General features: G+C 33.1%; 1 protein-coding gene and 1 long non-coding RNA gene across 2 annotated transcripts in view; one reads left to right on the top strand and one right to left on the bottom strand.

Moving 5' to 3' along the window:
* Positions 1-832: 832 nt before the first annotated feature.
* LOC145327887 (uncharacterized) lies at positions 833-5,102 on the bottom strand. The gene is made up of 3 exons (XR_013882271.1): positions 5,032-5,102; positions 1,843-1,917; positions 833-1,058 (listed from the first exon to the last, which is right to left on the bottom strand). It is a non-coding gene; the product is annotated as an uncharacterized LOC145327887 (long non-coding RNA).
* Positions 5,103-16,068: 10,966 nt separating this feature from the next.
* The window catches only part of LOC145327552 (uncharacterized), a 119,696-nt gene continuing 111,785 nt past the window's right edge, over positions 16,069-23,979 (top strand). The window contains exon 1 of the mRNA XM_080171095.1: positions 16,069-16,238. The gene's annotated coding sequence lies outside the window, so the exon portion shown is untranslated. The remainder of the gene's footprint in view (positions 16,239-23,979) is intronic.

Raw genomic sequence — 23,979 nt, 5'->3', positions numbered from 1 at the left:
CTTTTGCAGGGAGTAAGCGAGGGGACAATGGATCGAATATTCAATCTTTAGGAGTCTTAGACTTTGGGGACTGGCTTAAAGGGAATGTGCAAGAATTTAGCAGTTTCTGACTGAGTTTGGGGACTTGCGCAAGAAATGCCGTTACTCGCTATGTAGTTTTGAATATATATAGTTTTGCAGACAGAGAGTAGTTCAAATATAAATACACGGCCCCCCTCCCATACAATATTTCACACCCTTCATCCCCACCTCCTTTTTAAAAGTAGACGAGAAAGGGAAATGGAGAAGGAAGGTGGGGGAAATAAACAGGATAAAAAGGGGCAGGAAGGCGTGCAGTTCATATACTTGCCCATCCAGCTACACACCTGCCTGCCCCTTTTTTCCGTGTTCACATCACTTGCCCCCAAATCTCTTTTCTCTTTCCCTTTCATCTATAGAGTTCCAAGGAGCTTTTTCTAGTAATTAATTACAGAATGGTTATGTCAGGCTGTAATACTGGTAATCTAATTTTCAAATGATTGCTTTTTTTCTTGGAACTTTTTTCTTAGTTTATGGTTTTCTAGATTTAATCAACAATCACTTTACAATTTCCACCATATTTTCGGGATTATTCTGGTTTTCATGGCCTTTCTTCAAAAACTCTTAAATTGAATTAATTGCCCATTGTCCCCTCCCTTACTCCCTGCACTTTTGTCTATCCTTCTTTTATTTCTAGATTTTTTCATTGAACTATTTCATTTGGGTGCTTACAGATGTTGTCATTTTTGTTTATCAAAAGTATGCATAGGTATTAATATTCCAAATATAAATTGGATAAAAAAGAACAACTAAATGTGATATGTTTTATTTATTGTTTTTATATTCTGACATTACAAATGTTTAAAATAACTATACATTGACAATTAACATTAGTAATATCCAAAACATATTAAATGTAAAAAAATAATATAAGGTTTATAAGGAAGTGTATTTGTAGGCAGCTAGATTTTTAACATTTCTTTGATGCGGAAAAGGTCGTCTTGATGATGAAAATCTCAAGCTGCGTCTACATGTCCAAACTAAACAAAATGATAAATTTAAATATAAATTTGTTTTTATCTAGAAATAATTCTTAAAACATCTCATTCACTTAAACAGAAAATGTGCCTTAAAAGTGTATCCAGGCCCAAACAAAAATACTAAATTTAACTTATCTATAATACAAAATAGAATGATGTCTGTCCGTCCGTCTGTCTGTCCCTTAAGATCTCGGTAACTACTGAACCGATTGGATTCTACTCTTCATGGTATATACCTATTGGTCCTGTGATGGTTTTAAGCTTTTTTCTTGGGGGGTGTTACAACCCCAACCCCCCCCCAAAAATGAAAATACCCTCCCAAAAAAAAAAAATTCTGGAGAAACTACTTCACATAAATTATTGGCAGCAGCACCAGAATTTTCATTTTTTAATTTTTTTAAAAACTACCTCCTGAGGCAAAGCCCCTAGAGGCTAGGGGCGAAGCCGCTAGTTGTTATAAAAAGAATGTAAATTAAATTATTAGGACAATTAAAGCAGGTCTAGGTTATCCTTTACGGACGTTCATACAAACTGAACCTGAATTATATTTCAAGATTTGCAAGAAAATCAGATCTACTTTGGGATAACCAAGAATTTGACTTCCTAATTCCTAGTAGAGACTCAGAGAGATATAATGTTTCCATTCAATTCCTTTTCTACAAGTTCTTACTTGTTTACGTCATTCGCTAGATCAATATTGATGTAAACCTGTTTGGAAAGGATTGGATCTTTCTCACAGCCAACGGATATCTTGGAATTGATTTTAACAAAAACTATTTGTTACCCGAGCTTTGAATTGGTTCCATTCTGTTTCATAGAGAGTCAGGTTAGACAAAGTTTGCTCCAAATTACAACCAACCTTAAAAAAAAACATGTATAGCATTGCATTTCACATTTCAGACAATAAAATAATAATAATAAAATAAAAATCTTAAACTTAACATCGCTTGTTTTAATCTCACATGTTTTCAGTTTAATATCCACAGAAAGCTGTTTTTAATACGATTCGCTAAATAAGTATTCCTTTCAGTATGACTTTAAAACTGTTTAATTGCCGCTGGATTTCTACCGGTTCTGATCCATACTGAAAAATCATGTATTAAATTCAATTTCAATAATAACAAATAATAGTTTTGTTGTCCCGGATTTCATGTCTCTCAGGGCCAACATCCTAAATATGGGTCTTAATCCCAAAAAATCCTTATATTAAAGTAACAGGATGTCTGTGTGTTTGTGTGTTTGTCTGTGTGTTTGTGTGTTTGCGTGTTTGTACCGAAGGATCTCGCTAACCACTGAACCGATCGGGTTCTTCTTAACAGGGTAGCTTCTCATAGGTCCCGGGAAGGTTTATAACTATTTTGGGAGAGGGTACCACCACCCTCCCAAGAGAAATCACCCCTAGAAAAAATTCCCCCCCCCAAAAAAAAAAAAAAACTTTTAATTTTTTTTTATAATTAAAATAAAAAATGGCGGGGGGGGACATCCGCCTCCCCCCACAAAAAAAAAATTTCCCCCCAAATTTTTTTTTTTAATTTTTCTTTTAAAATCTAAAATAATAAAATTGGGTTATATATTCGACTCCCCTCAAGTGTCCCTAGAGGCCTCTAGGGGCGTAGCCGCTAGTATATAAATAAAGGAGGGAAGAAATTAACCCCTCCCTTATGTAAATTTTACCCCTAAGATAAACAAAAGTTTTCTACGTGCATCAAGAACCATTTTAACCCCCCCCCCTCCCCTCTTTAAAAGTACAAAAGGGTACTATTAGTGAGGGATAGATAAAAAATAATAGTTATTTCTCACATCGTATTATAAACAGCTTTCCGCGGATATAGAATGTACAATCACAAGATTAAAGCCAGTTTTTTGGGTTGTGCCTTTGTGGCTTATTCGTAGAAAGCTGGAAATAATACGATACTAGACATAGTTTTTTTTGTATGGATGAGAACCGGTTCCTATCTACCGGATTCGAATGAATACGAGAATAGTTATTTCTCGTATCGTATTATAAACGGCTTTCCGCGGATATAGAATGTACAATTATAAGATTAAAACTAGTTTTTTTAGCCCCGTGGTGCCGAAGGCACCGGCTAAAAAAACTAGTTTTAATCTTATGGTTGTACATTTCTATATTCGTAGAAAACTGGATATAATACGATGCTAGACATAGTTTTTTCGTATTCATGAGAACCGGTTCCTATCCACCGGATTCAAATGAATACGAGAAAAGAGATTATTTCATTTCTGGCTATATCAACTTGCTTATCCTCATAATACAGCAAAAGGATATATATGTGTTTGTCTGTGTGTTTGTACCGAAGGATCTCGCTAACCGCTGAACCGATCGGGTTATCCTTAACAGGGTAGCTTCTCATATGTCCCGGGAAGGTTTATAACTATTTTGGGGGAGGGTACCACCACCCTCCCAAGAGAAATCGCCCCCAGAAAAAAAATTACCCCTCCCGAAAAAGAGACTTGAAGAAAACATAAACCAATTATTTCTCTAATTAGATAATTTAAATAAAAAAAAAACATTAAAAGTGCCACTAGAGGCCTCTAGGGGCGTTGCCGCTAGTCCTTATAATAAAGCAAAAGGATATCTGTGTGCCCGTCCATCTGTCTCTCTGTGTGTACCAAGGAATCTCTCTGACAGCTAAAACGATATCGTTTTCCTTTACAAGGTAGTTTTTTATAGGTTCTGGGAAGGTTTACAACTATTTTTGGGGACCATACCACCACCCTTCCAAGAGAAATCGCCCCTAGAAAAAAAAATCCCCCCCTCAAAAAAATTCTTATATAAAACTACAACTAAAAAATGGGAAGATGGTAGACCACTCCCAGTCCCCGTCCCCTACAAAAGAAATCCTCCCCCCTAAATATGTTTTTTTTTTACTTTTTCTTGTAAAATTAGAAATAAACCTTCCCACCCCTCCCCCCTCTCAATTGTTAAATACTCTACCTGAGGCTCTAATGCCAGTATCCTTGACTTGAAACTTTCAAGAACCAACGCAAACTCACTGAATTCAGCAACACTAAGCATCACTTGAAGGAGGGGAGGGGTAAAGAAGCGAACGCCCCTTACCATTTTAAATTTTAGTTTTAAAAAGAAAAAATAACCTAGGAATTACATAAAGCAATAATTGTAATAAGTATAGATGAATAAGCCAGAAAACTACTTGGCCCCTGTTTAGGGGACCTTTTCCTATGTTGTAGCGACTTGGCTGTGTAAATATTTAAGATCCTATTGGCTGATATTCAAAGACCCAATGGAAATTCGGCACATGGTCAACGGACATCCAGTTATTAACACCCTTCCCCCTCTATTCTTTTACTTTTACAGATAACTGATCAGCATTTAGTCACACTCACTTTGTTAAAAGCGAAGCATTTCTATAATAAGGGTCGCTCCGTACGTCCGACCGTCCGTCACACACGGATAGCCCTTTTCGTTAATTTTGACATGTTAGAATTGCCCTATCGACTTTGCATGGTGATTCCTTTAGTAGTTAGGTACGATTTGAAAAGCGTAGCAACTCTGTAAATATTACAAGAATGTCCATACGTCCATTTTAAACATGTTGATTTTCTTACTTTTTTAACAACAAATTTTTATGTGATCTTATCATCCGATTGATCTGATTTTTGATATGTTGATTCATGGGACAACAAAGTATAATGTTATAAGCGAAGCAATAATCAATTCCTAAAAATGTAAATATGTCCATAAAAATTACCCTGCATCAAGCAGTTTTTCAACAAATTTACTCACAATTTTGCTTCGACTCTTATACATTTATATTCTGATTATTCAGTTCTGACACTTTATAAGTGTTAATGTCTGTTTGTTCTACTGTTTCAGTGCTTCGCTTCTATGGATGTTGTCATCCATGTTTTTAGTTTGCCACAATGAGGGAAAAAATATTGAATATGAAGGCTAGGGGCGAAGCTCCTACAGTCAAATAAAAATAAAAATAACCTCATTTGTGCTTGAATAACAAAGACTGCGTGGTCTGCTACTCTGTCAGTCGTTGGCAATTCATTCTTGAAAATTATAATTGCTAAAAATTTGTGAATATAACTAAAGCTGCCAAGGATTTGATCTTCAATTTTACAGTTTTATAATTCATTATATCATTCGTGGGCTTAAAAGTTTTGAGTAATTTTATCAAATATTGATGAACTTTTCAATTAACAATTTTAATTAAATTTTTGAGGGTGTACATTAATTTGTCGTCAATTTTCTTTCCCCTTGAGATACTTAAAGGCATAATATTTTTCTAAGAACGATATCACTTAATGGGGTGTGATAACCCCCCTCCCCCTGGCTAACCAACCTTGCATTATTTTAATTTAATTTTGATTATTATAAGTGGAAGACAGTCAGAAACACGATGCATACACGATTATTCAGTATGGAGAACCGGTTTTAATACTGCGGATATTCACCGTTTTCAAATCCGTACTAAAAAATAAATTTTATGGTGTACCTTTATAGTCTCAGCCATATAGCTTTTACAGTCTCAAAATTCAATTCACTCATTCTAAACTGAAATTTTTGTATTATTATATTTATTCTATTGATCATTTTTTTTGGAATAATGATCACTAGGACAACAAGGTACAATATTATAAGCAAAGTTTTTCTATTTTTATAACCAGACAAATAAGAATGTTTGTAAACCGTATTCTGTGTTGAATTAAGTTATAAGACAAGAATGACAACATCCATAAGTAGTGAAGCACAAAAAATCATAGAAAGAACAAACAAACAAAGTAAGATGTTCAGTTCTCATAAAAATGAAACAAAAGAGAGAAAAATAAATAGAATGCGAAACCTTTCCAAATATGTTTTATGTATTTTTGTATGCTATAGTTGTCCCCTTGTTACAATGATTTTAATAAAAGGCGAATCCTAGGACAATTAGGCACTTTGTATACTAAGACTTGTAACATTGAATATTTAGTAAGCCTTTATCTAATAATAATATATTCACATCAAGTTTTTGTTTGCATTTTACAATAATATTTCATTTCTTGGATATCAAAAGTGTAGTTTGTCAATGTTAGTTGATCCGTCTGTTTTGTTCAGAGCTGGATCTTTAAATCATATTAATGGTGAGCCAACTTTCCACCAATAAGAGCATAGCATTTTATGAAATGCCGCGCTGTGCTTTTCTGAAATTCGGCTCACCCCGATCTGGCTCACCACTAAAATGATTTAAAGATCCAGCCCAGCTTAAAAAAATACCTTTCCTCACCATATCTTTCCAGAGGTCTTTTAAAAACTAGGTCTTTTACATTGGATCATCTAGTTTTATACCCTTCTGTAACGCTTAATTTAAACAGTTCACGCATTTCTGTATGCCTTGCGTACCATACAGTAACAGTTTTCTTTTTCAAGAAAATTCATAATATGATGATATGATGATTCATATCTATTTAAAAAAACTAAGTCTTTCAAATCGTACAATAGCTTAGTACCCTTCTGCTGGGCATAACATAAAGCGCTCGCATTTTTGTATGCCTTGCGTACCATACAGTATCAGTTTTCTTTTTAAAAGCGAAGCTTTTCTATAAAAGGGTCTGTCCGTCCGTCAGTCCGTAACAGTTAGCTCTTCTTCTTAATTTAGGCATGTTAGAATTGTCCTCTCGATTTCAAACTTGGCATGGTGATTCCTGTAGTAGTTGGGTAGGATTTAGAAAGCGTAGCAACTCTATAATCCTTACCAGAATGTCCGTAGTTCTTTTTTTAAAAAAGATGATTTTAAACTATTTAACGACAAATTTTTATGTGATAAAATCATCCGATTGATATGATTTTTGGAATACTGATTCCTAGGACAACAAATGCCCCTAGAGACCTCAAGGGGGCGTAGCCTCTAGACAGGTATAAAGGAATATGAATATGTTTCTGCCATTTTTACCAGACTTATCTCTATAAGTACCCGAATCTTTCCAAAACTAATTAATAATATCTACACTTAGGGGAAAGGGAGGGGGAAACGCCAACTCACTTGTTTTTTCTTAGTCTGTTCGTCCGTCAAAAATAGACGGTTATTTTTTTGTGTGGATTTAATTTACTAATGAGCATTAATTAACGCTAGTACGTAGCAACCCTAATTTTAGAAAGCTTTGCATTTTAAGACAGATTAATAAACAAAAAGTGAAGCATTTGGTATTATCTTCTGAGGAATTGTTTTATGACCATGGCCGCAGTGCTCGGTCCCCTGGCCTACCTAGCCGTGGGCGCTCGGTCCCCTAGCCATATAACCTAACCTTGTTGTAAAAAAATAGGTATTATCCTCTTAGAAATTTTTTTTTCAATTTTTTCGACAGCGAACTATGAACTCTGGCCGCAGCGCTCGGTCCCCTTGCCTGCCTAGCCGCAGCGCTCGGCTCCCTAGCCTAAAACTTAATCTAACCTAAAATAGTTGCTCGTCGGTAGTCGGGGGGGAGGGAAGGATGGTACAAAATTGAAAAAAGTTGAAAAAAAATTGTCTAAGAGGATAACGCCATAACATATTATTTTGTTGGAGGGGGATGGTGGGGGAGTTAAAAAATTGAAAAATTTAAGAATAAGATTTCGAAAAGGATAATGGCAAACATTTAACAGAAACATAAAAAGATATGAATATACAAAACATCATTTTCAAAATTTATTTTTCCTTAATTGTCAATATAATATTCAATAAAAACAATGAAAATAACAGAAATAGAACAACAATTTAAATTTTTCTGTGTTTAATGGTTTTTTCTAAAGTTTTTAAAAATATTCACCAAAAGTGTCTAGTAGACCACAAAAAATAAAAAATAACGATTTAGGGATATTATTACAAGTGGTTTTAGGACAACGCAGGTATCAGCCCCGCAGGGGCTAGGCATCACCATGTTTTATCTTTTTAAATAAGGTTTCAAATTAATGAAGAGCCCCAATAATCCCTCACCGCAATGTCAAATTTTTTCAATGCAGTTATTATAAAATTAAAGTAAAATAAAAGAGATGGAAGGGGTTAAATAACTGTATGTCTCTACCCTGTGGACCATGTGCCATTTTAAGGAAATTTGAAACAGACTTTATCTTATATTTTTTAAATAAACCAAATAGTTTCCACGCTACTTAAAATATTTCTGTAAACTTCGGCCTAGCTATTTTAACAATCAATTCTACAAAAAAATCACGAAACCTTTGGAAGTCAGGTGGGGGATAATTCTTATTTTTATGTAACTGAAAAGGGGTGGGTAAGAAGGGTAGGAAAGGGGGGTGGAGGTTGTGGGGAAATTTTTCTTTAGACTTGTTTGTCAGAATCACATTCCCTTTTCCCTGGATAAACTAAAATCACGAAATCTTATTGTGGTGTAAAATGAGAAGGAAAATGGTTTGCATTATTGAGACAAATTTGGTGTTTTCCAGCAAGGCTTTGAAAACATAGCCGCTGAATTAGAACCGGTTATGAGCCATACTGAGAAACAATGTATCGTATAGATTTGTAAGCAATTATTCACAAATAGTAAATAAAAATCATATGATCCAGCCATGTTTGTTGTTACGGGCAATAGAAATAGAAGAATAGAAGCATATTCTGAACCCTTTTTTCGTCAGATCTAAGAAGGAACATTTCTAGCAGACAAAAGTATTGTTTACTTTCGACTCAAGCTGATGTGGATTCTTAAGAAATTATAGACTCGCTACTCGATAGTGAGGCAAAATTATTTTTGTGAAAAATCATCCAAAAGCACATTAAAAATCTACAAAAATTAAACAAAATCATATGTTAATAACCCTTTAAGATTTTATTTAATTTTTGTAAATTTTTTAAATCGATTTTGGAGGATTTTTCACAAAAATAATTTTGCCTCACCAGCGAGTAGCCAGCCTAACTTTTTTTTAAGAATCCACCTCGTTACTAAGCTTTAAAATTTAAACGAAATTTTTGGGCAATTAATTCTGATTCCGCAAAGCTTTCTACTAAGTTAATATACTGTTTACAGCTGACTTTTATGTATGTATGAAATGAAAAAAAACATGCCTTCGTAGCAAAATGTGTACACAATTTCAACCAATGAGGTCCAATGTAAATTCCGATGCGATTCTCCTATTGGCTCAATCAGACATTCCCTCTCTTTCTTAGTACCTTTATTTTACGGGCCTGCATATAATACTCAAGACCTACAAAACTCTGTTTAAAGCAGTCTGTAAAACGATGCAATAAATAACTATACTGTTTCTTATTACTATTTGTTATACATGTTGCCAATAAAGAAAACAAAAGAAACATACACAATATTTTTAAAAAATTCACAAAAATAATGAAGTAGCGATGTAGCTAAAGTGTGGTATGGTCAACAGGACAATGTGAGTTACGATGTTCAGGGTCATACAGAAAGAAAGAGGAGAATATTACAAGTAAATCATATCCACATAAGACAAAAAATTTATATACGTGTCATAGGACTAAATAATCTCTCTCGAGGTGATACTCATATCATAGACGAAATGGGAAATCTTCCCCCAAGAAATCAGAACACTATCTTAATTAGGAATTGAGAAACAAAACTTCTAAATGTTTCAGAAGCACGTTTCAAGTTATAAAGAAGGTTCGCTACTAAAAAAGAGTTACCTAATGCTACTAAAACAAATATAACAGCCAAAACAAACAGTATCAACCCCTAAAAACAAATAGAAAATTTTTAATATGCACATCTTAAGCTTAACAAGAATTATGCTAATACTTTACATAATTACATTTTTTTGTTATTTTTTTTAAATATTAAATCTCTAAGATTGTACTTTTAGCTAAAGTTATAAAATTCATACAATTTTTAATAAAAACGACACAATGAATAGGTATAATTAATCAAAGTTTTAAATGTATAGGGTAATTCAATACTCATGTTGTAATTCAAAATATTTACCTCGAACGAAGCAGCATAATGTATTACAGCAAGCATTTTAAATATTATTTATTTAAATTTTTTTTAAAAATGATATCTTCACACGACAAAGTTTTTAACTTGACTGAGCCATAGTTAGGAGTAATGTTCAACTGTCCAATTTGACCGCCTAGAAACAGTAGCTTGCTTGATTGATTGATGAACTAGAGTTAGGCATAATATGTTGTACATTGTCAGTCAAAATAAGCTAAATTTAACCCGTTCTATTACTTGAAATATTGTATTGTTACAGTAAAGCTTCTCAGGTCCCGGGAAGGCATCGACTTGATCTACCACCTCAAGTGTTCCTAGAGGTCTCTAGAGCATAACCGCTATACTAGTCATTACATAATATGGTGAAACACACACAAATGTAATAAGTGCTTTGTATTTCCATAAGAAATGTATAAAATATTACTGCCCTTATGTTTATTACCTGTGTAGAATGACCGCTCGTTGGCTTGAGTGTTGTTTTGAGTAGTACAATCAATAAGGGGAAAGAGAAGGGGGGGAATGAGGTAAGTGGTTAATAATTCAAGTAGGGGGGAAAATTGGTCAATGGCGAAGGGGGGGTGGATTGAAATGCATCAGGGATAAAGCGCAGAAATAAAAATTTGTTTTTGATCCTTTCTTCTCCAGTAAAATCTCTACTTGCTATTTTTAAGGTTTGAAAGGGCAAACTAATGTTAATGTATATTGTCTTATCCCTGTATTCCTGAAGCTACCTATTGAGGGAATTGATAAGAATATATTAAGGAGTATTAAATACAAAACAAAACTTATAAAAAAGGAAATTTACATATAAAATTTAGGTTTTGAGTGTTTAATTTAAGAGAGTGCGCAGGAATTTGTTACGAAGTAAGCTGGGAAAAAAAAGTCGCTAGATGTCTCAGTTAAATATATAAATTTTTGTTTTTAACTTTTGGTACTAATGAAGCAGCTACTTTCTTTAGATTTTATTATAATATTTTTGTTAAGATTATCAATTTCTACTTATTCTAAAAGTTTTATTAATAATATTTATAAATAATATTTATAAATAATTATAAATTATATATATAGTATATAGAGTTACAAACTTATAGCATTCCAATTATTTATCATGTACATCACTCTGTCTATCTTAAGATGTTGCTAACGCATCGATAAGAATTTGTTACTTAAAACAGCTAATTACTTTATGGCAATTAAAAATTAATGATAGTTGCTCACATGGACAATTTTTTTTACCCATTTCAATATTATTACAGACAATAAGGACTAACAGCACCACAGATTTTTAGGGATAAGACAATTGCCGATAAATTTATGAACATCCCCAATGATGAAATTCAAAATTACCCCTGCTTTAGTTTACAATTATTGGTTGAAACGGTAGGACACTGAACTAAATGAAAAATAAACAACTAAAATTCAATAAAAGTCCCCAAGGTTGTTAAGCCAACGAATAAGAAAATGTTTTTATAAGACTTTAAGGACTAGTGTAATAAACATCCCAACGACCCCTCCCTCCCAGAATTTCATTACATTATCTTTATCTACCGGTGCTATATGTAACCAAGGCGGCAAAGAATAATAGCCTAAAACCATATGTAAATCTAAGTAAAGCTTCCCTAAAAGTTAAGGTTCTGTTGCAAGATATTAACAAGCAGCCTTTACATTATTGGTGAGGGATAAACCACATCCTAAGAATCGATTGAAATTTTAAATATAGACAAACATCGTTTTCAAATAAAATAGTTGCAGAAATGGATATTATGACAGGGAAAAATTTGTCGTCAGTTTAGGTTGCTAACATTGACTTCATTTATTTAGTCAGTTCTTTCATCAAGAAGTAGGGGAGTGCATGGGCTATCGTTCTGTTAGCCCGCTACTTATTTTTCTTTATTAACCCTTTACAGTCGGGCCCCTTGCCGCACCTTAATCAGTCGGGGGGGGGGCGTTCAACGCCCCCCCTTATTATCTCAGTTCCTATTAGAGCTAGAGGGCTAAATTTTTTTGTGCAAGTCCCCTGTTTCATAATGAATTTCCGACCTTTTATAAGTCTAAGTCAATTTTCGCTTCCTTCACCCTTTTATTTAACAACCTTTGTTTTTAGGTCCTTTTTTGCTTAAAAATTTCAAACGGCTAAAAATTTTTTATTTTTAAAGCTAGAAGAAATTTTTTTTGCAGAAAATGTTTATTTTTGTGTAAATTTTACATTAGAAATATTAAAGATAAATTTCAGCGGCCGCAGCTGTACTTGGCAGCTGCCAGCCGCCGCAGTCCGCGGTCGGCGGGAAAACGGCGGCGGATCTTCATGAAATTTTAATACGTTATGTAGACATGTAAGAAAAGCTTAACTTTAAAATTTGAAGTCTCTAAGTCAAAAATTGCGGCCACAGGAGCCTTTTAAAGATTTCTGGAGACCTGGAGGATCAGGACCTGCAGGATCATACCTGGAACCTGAAAGTTACTTGAACACCTGTATTTCATATAAGGATGTACTACTAGAGGATTTTTTTAGTATTTTGGTATGATAAAATGCTTTGTTTTAGTCAAAAAAAAAAATTTGCTCTTTACCTGGATGACCCTGCCAGGTTTGCTGGCATCCTGTGCCCGCCAGGATGGAGATATTCAAAAAATTCCAACTCTCAGTTATGTGTCATACCCATACTTAAAAAGTCAAGCAGTTTGGGCTCTTTATCTTTCACACACAGAAAATGAGATAGAAAAAACCGGAAGGGGGGGCGTTCAACGCCCCCCCCCCCCGACCGTTAAGGGTTAAAGAACATGAAAATTTGGTGTAGTCCATTGTTGTAAAGTGATTTGAAGCAGGTATAAGGTATAACCAACAAGTGAAATAAATATAAAATAATATTTGGGGTGCAAATGGAGAGGTCGTCAATTTTACGATGAGTTGCCCCCCAACGACAGCTGAAAAACACGTAGGGGTTTCGTGATTTTCCCCCGAAATAATATCGTTGTTGGTATAAGCTGGATTTGAAGTATAATCAAACATTGTTTCCAAATGAATCAAATTGTATCTAGGAGATGGGGTGCCAAAATGAGTCTATAAATGATGATTCATACCCATGTATTTAAACTTTCCCTTAGGTGTATATGCACAGACAAGCACACATACACACATATAAGCAAACATACATACACACATACACACACATACACACACACACACACACACACACACACATACACACACAAACATTAAAATGAAGATACGCTATTTTTCTCATTTACGTTAAATTCTCTCTCTTATTCGCTACATCTCTCTCTCTCTCTCTCTCTCTCTCCCTATCTCTCTTTCTCTCTCTCTTTCTCTCTCTCTCTCACTCTCTCTTTCTCTATCTCTCTCTCTCTCTCTCTCTCTCTCTCTCTCTCTCTCTCTCTCTCTCTCTCTTCTCTCTCTCTCTCTCTCCCTCACTCTCACTCTTTCTCTCTCTCATACACACACTCTTTCTAGATTGTTGTAACTAAGCAAAGTGCTTTATAGAAAGGTAGAACGAAGCACAAATCATATACATTCAGAAAATAGGACAACTATGTCCATAGATAGTATAAAGGTCCTACGACAAACGCAGGAGTCCCAAACGCAGGAGTGGACACTTAACCTAACCTAACCTTTTTTAGACCACCTTATAGGTTTTTAAAGTGCCTAACCCCTGCGGGGGGCTTATCTTAACCTAACCTTATCTATATAGAAATACTTAATCAAATTAATGTTTTAACACTCCTGCGTTTGTCCACTCCTACGTTTGGGACTCCTGCGTTTGTACTGAAACCGTATATATCTATAACAATATTTAAGAGAAAAGCAAAGTAAAGTTTCATACATTTCCAGTGTGTCTTAGAAACCGATAAACATAAGCCATACTAGAAAATCATGTATAGCATCGCATTACAGAAAATTTTCCAAAAAGCAAAAATAAAACCCAAACAATAAAGATATTTTTTGGTAGCCCGGCCCATCAGCGCCAACAAAACTTGTTTTAATCTCATATTTTTTATTTTAATATCCGCGGAAAGCTGTCTATAATACGATGCGGTAAATAACAATTATCCCATTTAGAGATTGTAAAGTTAACAATAAAAAGAAGATTTTTTGGTTTTTAAGATTTTTATTCTATGTTTTGTTTGGTTAGGTAACGGTTAGTAAGCCCTGCAAGGGCCTCAAAAGTAGGCTACATAATGTTTTTTTTAAGTTCAAAGGATGTAATGAATAAGATGGTCGGACATACATTAGTTATAGAGAAGTTTCGCTACCGAAAGAGGCTATAGAACGGTTCCACGACAAACGCAGGAGTCCCAAACGTCGGAACGGACAAACGCAGGAGTGTTAAAATATTAATTTAAGTAAGTTTTCTATGCAGATTAGGTTAGGTTAAGATATGAATATACAAATAAGCCACCCGCAGGGATTAGGCATTTAAAAGACCTGTAAGATGGTCTAAAATAGGTTAGGTTGGGTTAAGTGTCCGTCCACTCCTGCGTTTGTCCACTCCGACGTTTGGGACTCCTGTGTTTGTCATAGGACCTTTAGAACATTTAAAAAATACAAAATATTAAAAAGGAGTTACGGACATACGTAAGCTATAGAGAAGCTTTGTTACGTACCAGGTAATAAATATGTAATATATGTTTATACATTTCAGGGAGGAAGGGGACAAAAAAATCAACAACACTTTCTTCCTCCAAACTACCAAAGATATAATTTTACAATGAAGTATGTAACTAAATTTCTGTATATAAATACAGGGAGGGAGGGGTCATTGTAGGGTAATTAAAGCTGATATAAAAAAATAAAAACAGTGTCTTATTCTTTGGCTTAAAAAGTTGGGGAAAAATCTTGATTGGCTAGCTTAAATTTTTCCTCCAATAATTTTTATCTACAAAAGAGGTAATTATGTTTGTTATCATTGGGGATGTTCATCAAGTTTTCATCCATTGTCTTATCCCTTAAGATCTCTGATATAAACCCATCTCCCTTTCTCTCTCTTCCTTTCTATTTTGAAGAATTAAAAAAAACAGCGAAAATAAACTTCAATTATAAATAGCAAAAAGAAAACATATTTTAATAAGGAATGATTACTATTCAAGAAAATTGTATTATGGCGTAATTACTCTATATTTAAGTATATCTGTATGTCCATCTGTTTAGAAATATATATTCATATCTACTTGACTGTGTATGACTTTTTATGAAAAATAAACACAACCTAATTTTGACCATTTTCAATGATTTTATACAGGTTAATTTTTGAGATATTTTTTTTCAAATTTGTTTTTAAAGGTTCTCTATCTATAAGTAGATTTAAATTATAAGTTTTATTGGAACATACAAATAAAACATCTCTCTTTCTCTCCCCCCCCCCCTCTCTTTCTCTCTTTCTCTCTCCCTTGCTCTGACTTGCATTGCAACTATACAATATGCATAATACATATACCAACCTTAACCCTGAATTTTTGCTTTGCCCCGTAAATTTCAGTGACTAGGTTATTATATCAAAAAATGTAATATTTAACTAAATTTTGTTGTTAAAATTTGATTCTTAATAAAAAGTTACGTTTTAAATCTGAGACAAAATGATCTAGTGCGTAAATTGCCGAAATTTACTCAAAACTAGTTTTTCCCTCAATCTGTACGCTTCTCCGTTCGTCCCGTGCGTTCTTTTTACCTTCGCTCTCTCTCTCCGTGTGCGTGCTGAGCTGAGCGCTCTAACGCATACGCAATAGATATTTTACTCTAGATGGCCAATCAGGGCCAATCATCCGTTCAGTCTAAAATATATGTAGCAGAAGAATATTTGTTTATATTTGGTCACAAATAATTCAATACAAACAATTTGGGCAGGCGATGAAATAATTTCCCAAAGCACAGTTTTATACCAAGAAATTCAACCATCTATAGCTGACTTTTTATGGATGAAATTTTAAAAATGACTGTCATTTCGAACCAAAATTATACCTTTTTTAAAAATTATTCCTTAACTGCGTTTTCATTGGCCGAATTAGGTGATTGATGATCTAAACCTTCTATATTTATTGCTTGCACACACACGCACATACGCACGTTAAAGTCGCCAGTATATTATTTAACCAGTGAACCAAACGGATATCGCGTGAATTTTGCGCTAAAATTATCTTGTGAATGTGAAAAAAAAAGAATTTTTCTATAAAAAGTGATTTAAAAAAAATAAATATTACACAGTGAAAATTTAGTTTAATTTTGTGATTTATCATAATTTATAAACGGTAAGGATTTTTCTTATTATTTTTGAAAGTAAAAAAACGTATCAAATATTATATAGGTGAGAGTGCATATTCATATGTTTATGTATGTTATATATCTTCTAGGGAGGGATGGTACATTTGACTGGAAATCATATTGATACCCACGCTCTCTAATTCGTTGGGTTCATTACTTTTATAAAATTCAATCGCTTTGTCGAAACATTTAAATAAGATAAGCTAATCTAAGACTACATATATGTTTTTCCATACGTAACTGCGAAAAAGTTTACAAAATAGATTACTTGACAGATTTAATGTGATAAAATTATAGAATGTTTTTAATATTATAAACACATCAAAGATTCATTTACAATACTTGCTTAAATAAAACCATATGTACATGAATACTAAAGAAAAAATGCTAAAATTAATACAGTAAATCGAAAAATATATTATCGACGTTTTTTTGCACATTTCAGTAACTTTCAAACCAATCAACTTATTCATTTGAGATTATATTTACATTGTCCCCGGGATAGTTCTAAGCTAATTATTATACGTCTTCAGACAGTTTACGTGTATTTTACTGTTCTCCTTCTTAGGGAGAGAGGGGCTGTTTATCACACTAGTCCCCAAAGTTTTATATTAATGTTTTTTTTATTGGGTGGCTTAACAACGTTCGGAGCTTTTATTGATTGATTTGCTCATTAAGTTGAGTGTCTAAATGTTTCAACCAGTAATTGTAATCAACAGTTTGGATAATTTAGTGTGTTATGATTGTGTATGTACATCAAATTTACGGCTATTGTCCTATCTCCTTAGATCCCTGTCTCCCCCCCCCTAGATGCTAGAGGTGTATCCGCTGGTAGATAGATAGATAAAACTACATTTTGATAGAAACACATAAACTATTAGATAGAAAGATGGCTGGATGGATAGATAGATAATATGTTGAATGCATTTTTTAAGTGGATATGAGATTTAAAGCGAATCTGTTTCATATCCATTTATGAAAAAGTCAGGGACTGAGGGATAGGACAATGAATGTTAAATTGATCTTCCCCAAATATCATATATACACTTTTGTTAATGATAGCTTATTAATATTAGAAAAATTGTAGGGGGTAGATTAGTTTTTTGTTCTCTTTCTTCCTGAAAAAGTGCACCATGTCATATTTTAAACCTGTATGATATTTAGAACAAAATAGATAGATAGATAGATACCAATAGAGCAGGACTCCACGATAAAATAGATAGATAGATACTACTAGAGCAGGACTCCACGATAAAATTCAATTGGATTTTCAACAACTTTGGGGACTTTTTGGAATTTTATTGGTTGTTTCATTAAGCTGAGTGTCAAAATGTTTCAATCACTAATTGTAATCTGCAAAAGGGGTAATTTTATGTATTATAATTGTGGATGATTGTGATCAAAAAAATGAGAAGATTCTCACTTTTGGGAATCTTCAAAGTAAATTTCTGACAGCTATCTTGAAGAGCGGCTGAGAAAATTACGTTTTTTCGGAAATCCTTATACTAAAGTAACAGGATGTCTGTGTGTTTGTCTGTGTGTTTGTACCGAAGGATCTCGCTAACCGCTTAACCGATCGGGTTCTCCTTAACAGGGTAGCTTCTCATAGGTCCCGGGAAGGTTTATAACTATTTTGGGGGAGGGTACCACCACCCTCCCAAGATAAATCGCCCCTAGAAAAAAATTACCCCTACCAAAAAAGAGACTTGAACGAAACATAAACCAATTATTTCTCTACTTAGATATTTTAAATTAAAAAAAACATTCAAAGTGCCACTAGAGGCCTCTAGGGGCGTAGCCGCTAGTATAGCATACAGATAGAAAATAAATACAAATTATAAAGTTTTGTTCGTAATTACAGGGATGCTCCGCTTTGTCTTATTGTACGAGGAATCGTCATATGAAAAACCTTTTAAGTATTAGTAGAAAATTATACTTTTAGATATCCAATATTACTTTTTTTTGTTGAAGCAATGTTTGAAATTGATAGGGAGATTCTAATATGACGAAATAATCAAATATCAGAGATCTCCATCCATTACAAACAAACATTCTATAAATTAATTTAGAAAACTCTTGCTTTTAGTAAAAATAAATAATCTAAACTATTTTCTTATAAAATTGTTGTAATAGATATAGTATGCGTGGATATATTGACAAAAAAATTGTCGTAAATTTAGATTGCTATTATTGGCCTCTTAGGAAAAGAGGCTGGATTGGGGGGAATATTATTATTTAGCCAGCTGCGAGTATCACTTAATTAGAGTACATGAAAATCTGGTACAACATCCAAGTAATTATATGTCGATTGTCGCTGTGAATATGTCAATGAAAATTTAACCATATGCCTTATATTTATATTTAAATTAACTTCCTTATTATTGTATGTAATCTTGTACTATTTAGTATACTAGCGGCTTCGCCCTTAGCCCCTAGGGGCTTTCCCCCAAGAGGAAATTTTTAAAAATAAAATAAAAAAATTAAGTATTTCTGGTGCTGCCATTTATTTAAAAGTAACTGCCTAAAAACATTTTTTTTGTTGGGGGGGGGGGGGGTTAGGGTGTCCCAAGCCTCGAGAAAATATCCTAAAACCACCACAGGACTAGTAGGTATATTCCCTGAAAAGTAGAATCCGATAGGTTCAGTGGTTACCGCGATCTTTAGGGACAGACGGATGGACAGAAGGACAGACAGACATCATTCTACTTTGTATTAGGGATACATATTACAAAGTTTTTTCCTATTATAGTAAAGTAGTAAGCGTTTTTTTTCTGTCCCAAAGGATCTCTCTAACCGCTGATCCGATATTGTTCTTTTGAAACTCAAATTTAAAAAAGGAAGGTCAATTTTCCCATTTTACCTTAAGTGCCCCTAGAGGCTTCTAGGGGCGTAGCCGCTAGTTTACATATAAAATAATAGATAGCACCAGTTAGAACTAATTTTTAACCAAAATTTGAACCTTTCACCTCCACGACGACGATCGGATTCGCTACGTACTAAGCCAGAGTCGCGAGTTGTAACAACTTTAAAGAACAGCAGAGAATGGTTGTTACAGGGAAATAACAATGACCGATAAATCAATGTACATTCCCAATGATGATACACGAAGTGTTCCTTCTGTAGATTATAATTAGTAATTGAAACGTTTGGAAACAAATATTATTGAACCAACTAATTAAAGTTTTTTAAGTCCCCAAAGTTCTTACGCCAACGAATAAGATAAAACTTTGGGGACTAGTATAATAAATAGTCCTCCCTGGTTGTGACCTGTTTACAGTACGAATTAAAAAGTTTTATTAGATAAATTTCTCTGTCAGAATAATCATTTCATTTCATCAAAATAAAACAACAAGTACAGATAAATCCAAAGCTCTATTAAATAATTAAATTCTAACTGTACTACTATACCATATCTTTAATTAGAATCGCCATATCGTTTTTAAACTTGTTGGGTTTTTTTCCCCATTATCTTGAACTGTGATTTCTTAGCAGATTAGGTATGATGCTATATCCAAAATGTAAGTATAGTGATTCATATAATTTTGCGTTAGTTTAAATATTTTTTTTTCATGCTGTTTTTCTATAATAATAAATATTCCTTTATATTAATGTCTGATTTGTTTAGCTTCGCATTTATGGATGTTTATATCTTTGTTTGATTTTTAATAGTGCAACATTTATATGGTTCTCCTTTCAAGGTAACTTCTTATAGGTAGGTCATGGGATGGTTTATGACTATTTTGAGGGAGGATACCACCACCCTGAAAAGAAAAATCGCCATTATAAAAAAAACTACACTGAAAGTGGGTCAATTCCCGAGATGTCTCTAGGGGCGTAAACACAAGTGCAAAGTAAAACATATATAACTATGTCTAAGTTTAGCACAAAAAAATTATAAAATGTTTAGAATTTTTAAGATTTGTGTTGGAATTTAATAGTTATGATTTTAGCTAAACGACAAATTAAGATATAGCTTAGCTTAAACTCTTTTAGAATTGTCTGCCCTTTTAAACTTGTTTCAAAGAAGAAAAAAGGCAATGTAATCTTTAAAATAAAAGTAAAAAAGGGCATGAGAAAATTAAAAAGTGAAACAATAAAAAGATATACATAACATTTTAAAATGGAAATCAAAATTTTAATCACTTTGTCGATTATATGGTCCTAATTGACACATAATCGACAAACAGACTCAAGAATTTAATCAGCTTATGTAAGTAAACAAAACTCTTGGAATATAATTCTCTTTCCAAGAAAGAAACTATAAAAAATCTAGTTTTTTTTCAGGGAGGGGGAGGAAGGGTCATTGGCTGTTTATTTCACTACTTTTATAAGAACGATTTTTTATTCGTTGTTATAACATTTTTGGGGACTTTTATTGAATTCAAATTGGTTGGTTCATTAAGTTAAGTGTCCGTTTCAACCACTATTTGTAATCTACTGAATGGTCAATTTTGTGTATCATCATTGGTGATGTACATAAATTTACCGGCCGTTGTCTTATCCCTTTAGATCCCTGAGTATTTTTAGCCTTCCCTTATCTTTATCTATCGATCGTCTATTTTTAAAAGCGTTGCTTTTCTATAATTAGGGTCGGTCTGTACGTACGTCCGTCCGTCCGTCCGTAACGGATAGCTTTTTTTGTTAATTTAGGCATGTATCCAGCAGTTTTTCAACAAATTTACTTACAATTTTGGTTCGACTCTTATACATTTATATTCTGATTATTCAATTCTGGCACTATACAAATGTTAATGTCCGTTTGTCCTACCGTTTCAGTGCTTCGCTTTTATGGATGTTGTCATCCTTGTTAAGTTTAAGTTTCTCCTTTAAACTCAAGGATATATATTTATGGAATACAATTTGTTCTTTACAAAATAAATCTAAATAAAATGTTTATTTCATGTCTTTAAAAAATAAAGATAATCATAGATAGATGGTAGGATATTGGTTGAAAATTTTGAAAACAATTAGAGGATTTTTAAAAAATGTTTTAGAAGATTTTTTGCTTCAAAATATTATAAATTTTTCATAAAAATACTATAAAAAGAATAAGCTCAACTTCAACAAACGTTTTGTTGATGATTTTAGAGTTGCTAAGCTTTCTTAATTTTATTTTATTGCTACAAAATCATCATTGAAAGTTTGAAATCTATAGAACGTTTAAAAATCAACTATCAGAGCTATCCTTTTCAGATAAATGGCGAGTAAAAAAGACGTAGAAAAGCTTCGCTGTTTAAATAACTTTATAATCAAGATCTGTAAAATCTAACCATTTTGTTTAAAGTTTTGGGTATAGTCCTTTCCACGACATCCCTCCATAAGGGGCGATTCTTCGTATTTTTCACAGTAAGTTTTCTCCTATTTCTAGCCCCTGCGGGGGGCTCTAACCCTGCGGGGCCAATTACCTAACCCTGTGGGGCAATCACCTAACCCAATATAACCTAACCTAACCTAAAATAACCTATAAAAAGCATTTTTCAAAATACGACAAATCGCCCCTTATGGAGGGATGTCGTGGAAAGGACTATACCCAAAGTTTTATTTATTGCTATTTCAAAATACAGAGATGACTTACAAATTTTATAAACCCACCAAAATCATTAATTTACAAATATTACAAAATCGGTAAAAATGACATCGATGTATTTTCAAAGCCTTTTTCGAGGTTAGGTTAAAAAATACTTAAAAATTATATTTTAGTAAATTTCTCTTAGTTTTTATCCATACAAGCGGCTGCCCTCCTAGCATCTAGGGGATCTGTATTTAAAAGGGCAGAAAATAGCTTAATACCATCTTTAAAACTTAAATCTTGAAATGAAATCACGGGACCTATGTGAAGCTTGCCTAAAATAGAGAACCCAATTGGTTTAGTAGTATATGAGATGTTCAGAAAGCTTCAGACTAAAAACCCTTACTACTTTGTATAATAGGATTTAATTCTCTCTAAAACATGTGTTAATGTGCTTGTTTTTTTATCTCAGCTGCGCTACTAACGGACAAAATTATTCTTTTTTTGCTTCGCTCCAATGATTTACTTTATAATTATTCATCTGTTAGTCAAAATATAATTATATACAACTTTGTTTACAAATTTATTTTTGCATTTTTTAAAACCAATTGAAAAATTGTATGTTATACTAATAACGGATTTTTTGACATATGATATCCATCTATTATTCTATCTATTAAACTATCTCTCCATCCATATACATATATTCTATTAATCGATCTATCTATCTAACTATAAATCTAACTATCTATCTAACTATTTATCTAACTACCTATCTAACTATCTATCTAACTATCTATCTAACTATCTATCTATCTATATATCTATCTAACTATCTATCTAACTATCTATTTTACTATCTATCTAACTATCTATTTCACTATCAATCTACCTATCCATCTAACTATCAATCTAACTATCAATTTAACTATCTGTCTAAATATTTATCTAACTATTTATCTAACTATCTATCTAACTATTTATCTAACTATGTATGTAACTATTTATAAAACTATCTATCTAACTATCTATCTGGCTATCTATCTAACTATCTATCTATCTAACTATCAATCTAACTATCTATCTATTTAGGTAGATTGGTATAATATTAATTCATCGTCCAGTGTCTTATCCCTTAACATTTTTCTATAATCTATACATTTATTAGCTACAAAACCTTTCAATTTATCCATTTATTCCATTTATCCATCTAAAATTTTTTCATCTTCAATTTTTGTACATTTTAATTTCATCTTTACGGCAATAAAATAAATAATTGCAATTTTTTGTTGAAAAAAACACAAAGTTTTAAATGCATAGGATGCTTCATTGACCACGCAGCTAGATAACTATCTATCTATCTCTTGCTATCCAACTGGCTATCTTTCTATCTTTAAGGATACTAGAGAATTAAGTCAACCAAAACACGATGGCACAAGTCACAACAAATAAATAAAAAAAAATTAAATAATTGAGAAATAATGAAAGAGAGAGTGAGAGAAAAAGGAAAGGATGATAGAGAGAGTGAGAGAGAGAGAGAGAGAGAGAGAGAGAGAGAGAGAGAGAGAGAGAGAGAGAGAGAGAGAGAGAGAGAGAGAGAGAGAGAGAGAGAGAGAGAGAGAGAGAGAGAGAGAGAGAGAGAAGAGAGAAAGAGAGTAAAGGGTAAAACATTTTTGTGTAAAATTAAACGTTATTTTAATGCCATAATATCAATTAAAACCCTTTAAAGATATTTGTTCTACTTTTTATTCATAACTGATAATTTTTAATACATGGAAAGGTAAATTACAGATAAATTAATCTTCTTCCCAATTATGCATTCTAATTAAGGAAGGAACGTGGGGGGGCGGAGAGATGGACTAGAAATTAAACTTGTACCGAAAGTTTTATAAACATTAAGAAAGTTTTCTCATTCGCTGGCTTTTAAAAGCGTTAGTAGTACTTTTAAGAAGCTTGACTGGATGGATCCAACTACCAGCGTCAAAATCTTTTAATTATATGTATATAAGGGGTAATTTTGTCTAACGTCATAAGGGATGTATATTAACTGATCGTTGGGGGTGATCAAATAATCCTCCAATGACCTACTCCTATATTCAAGGTAGTTATAAGCCTCCCAGTGGCGTTTACAAAGAGGCAAAAAATGACTCTATTGTCAACTGACTCACCTCTATACCCCTAGTAATAATAAGCCCCCCAGTGCTGTGTGCAAAGAGGCA

Source organism: Acartia tonsa, chromosome 9 (assembly GCF_053477335.1).
Source record: "Acartia tonsa isolate MP-2025a chromosome 9, ASM5347733v1, whole genome shotgun sequence".
Classification (NCBI taxonomy): domain Eukaryota; kingdom Metazoa; phylum Arthropoda; class Copepoda; order Calanoida; family Acartiidae; genus Acartia; species Acartia tonsa.
Note: the sequence above shows the minus strand (reverse complement) of the source record. Positions and strands in the feature narration are given on the sequence as shown.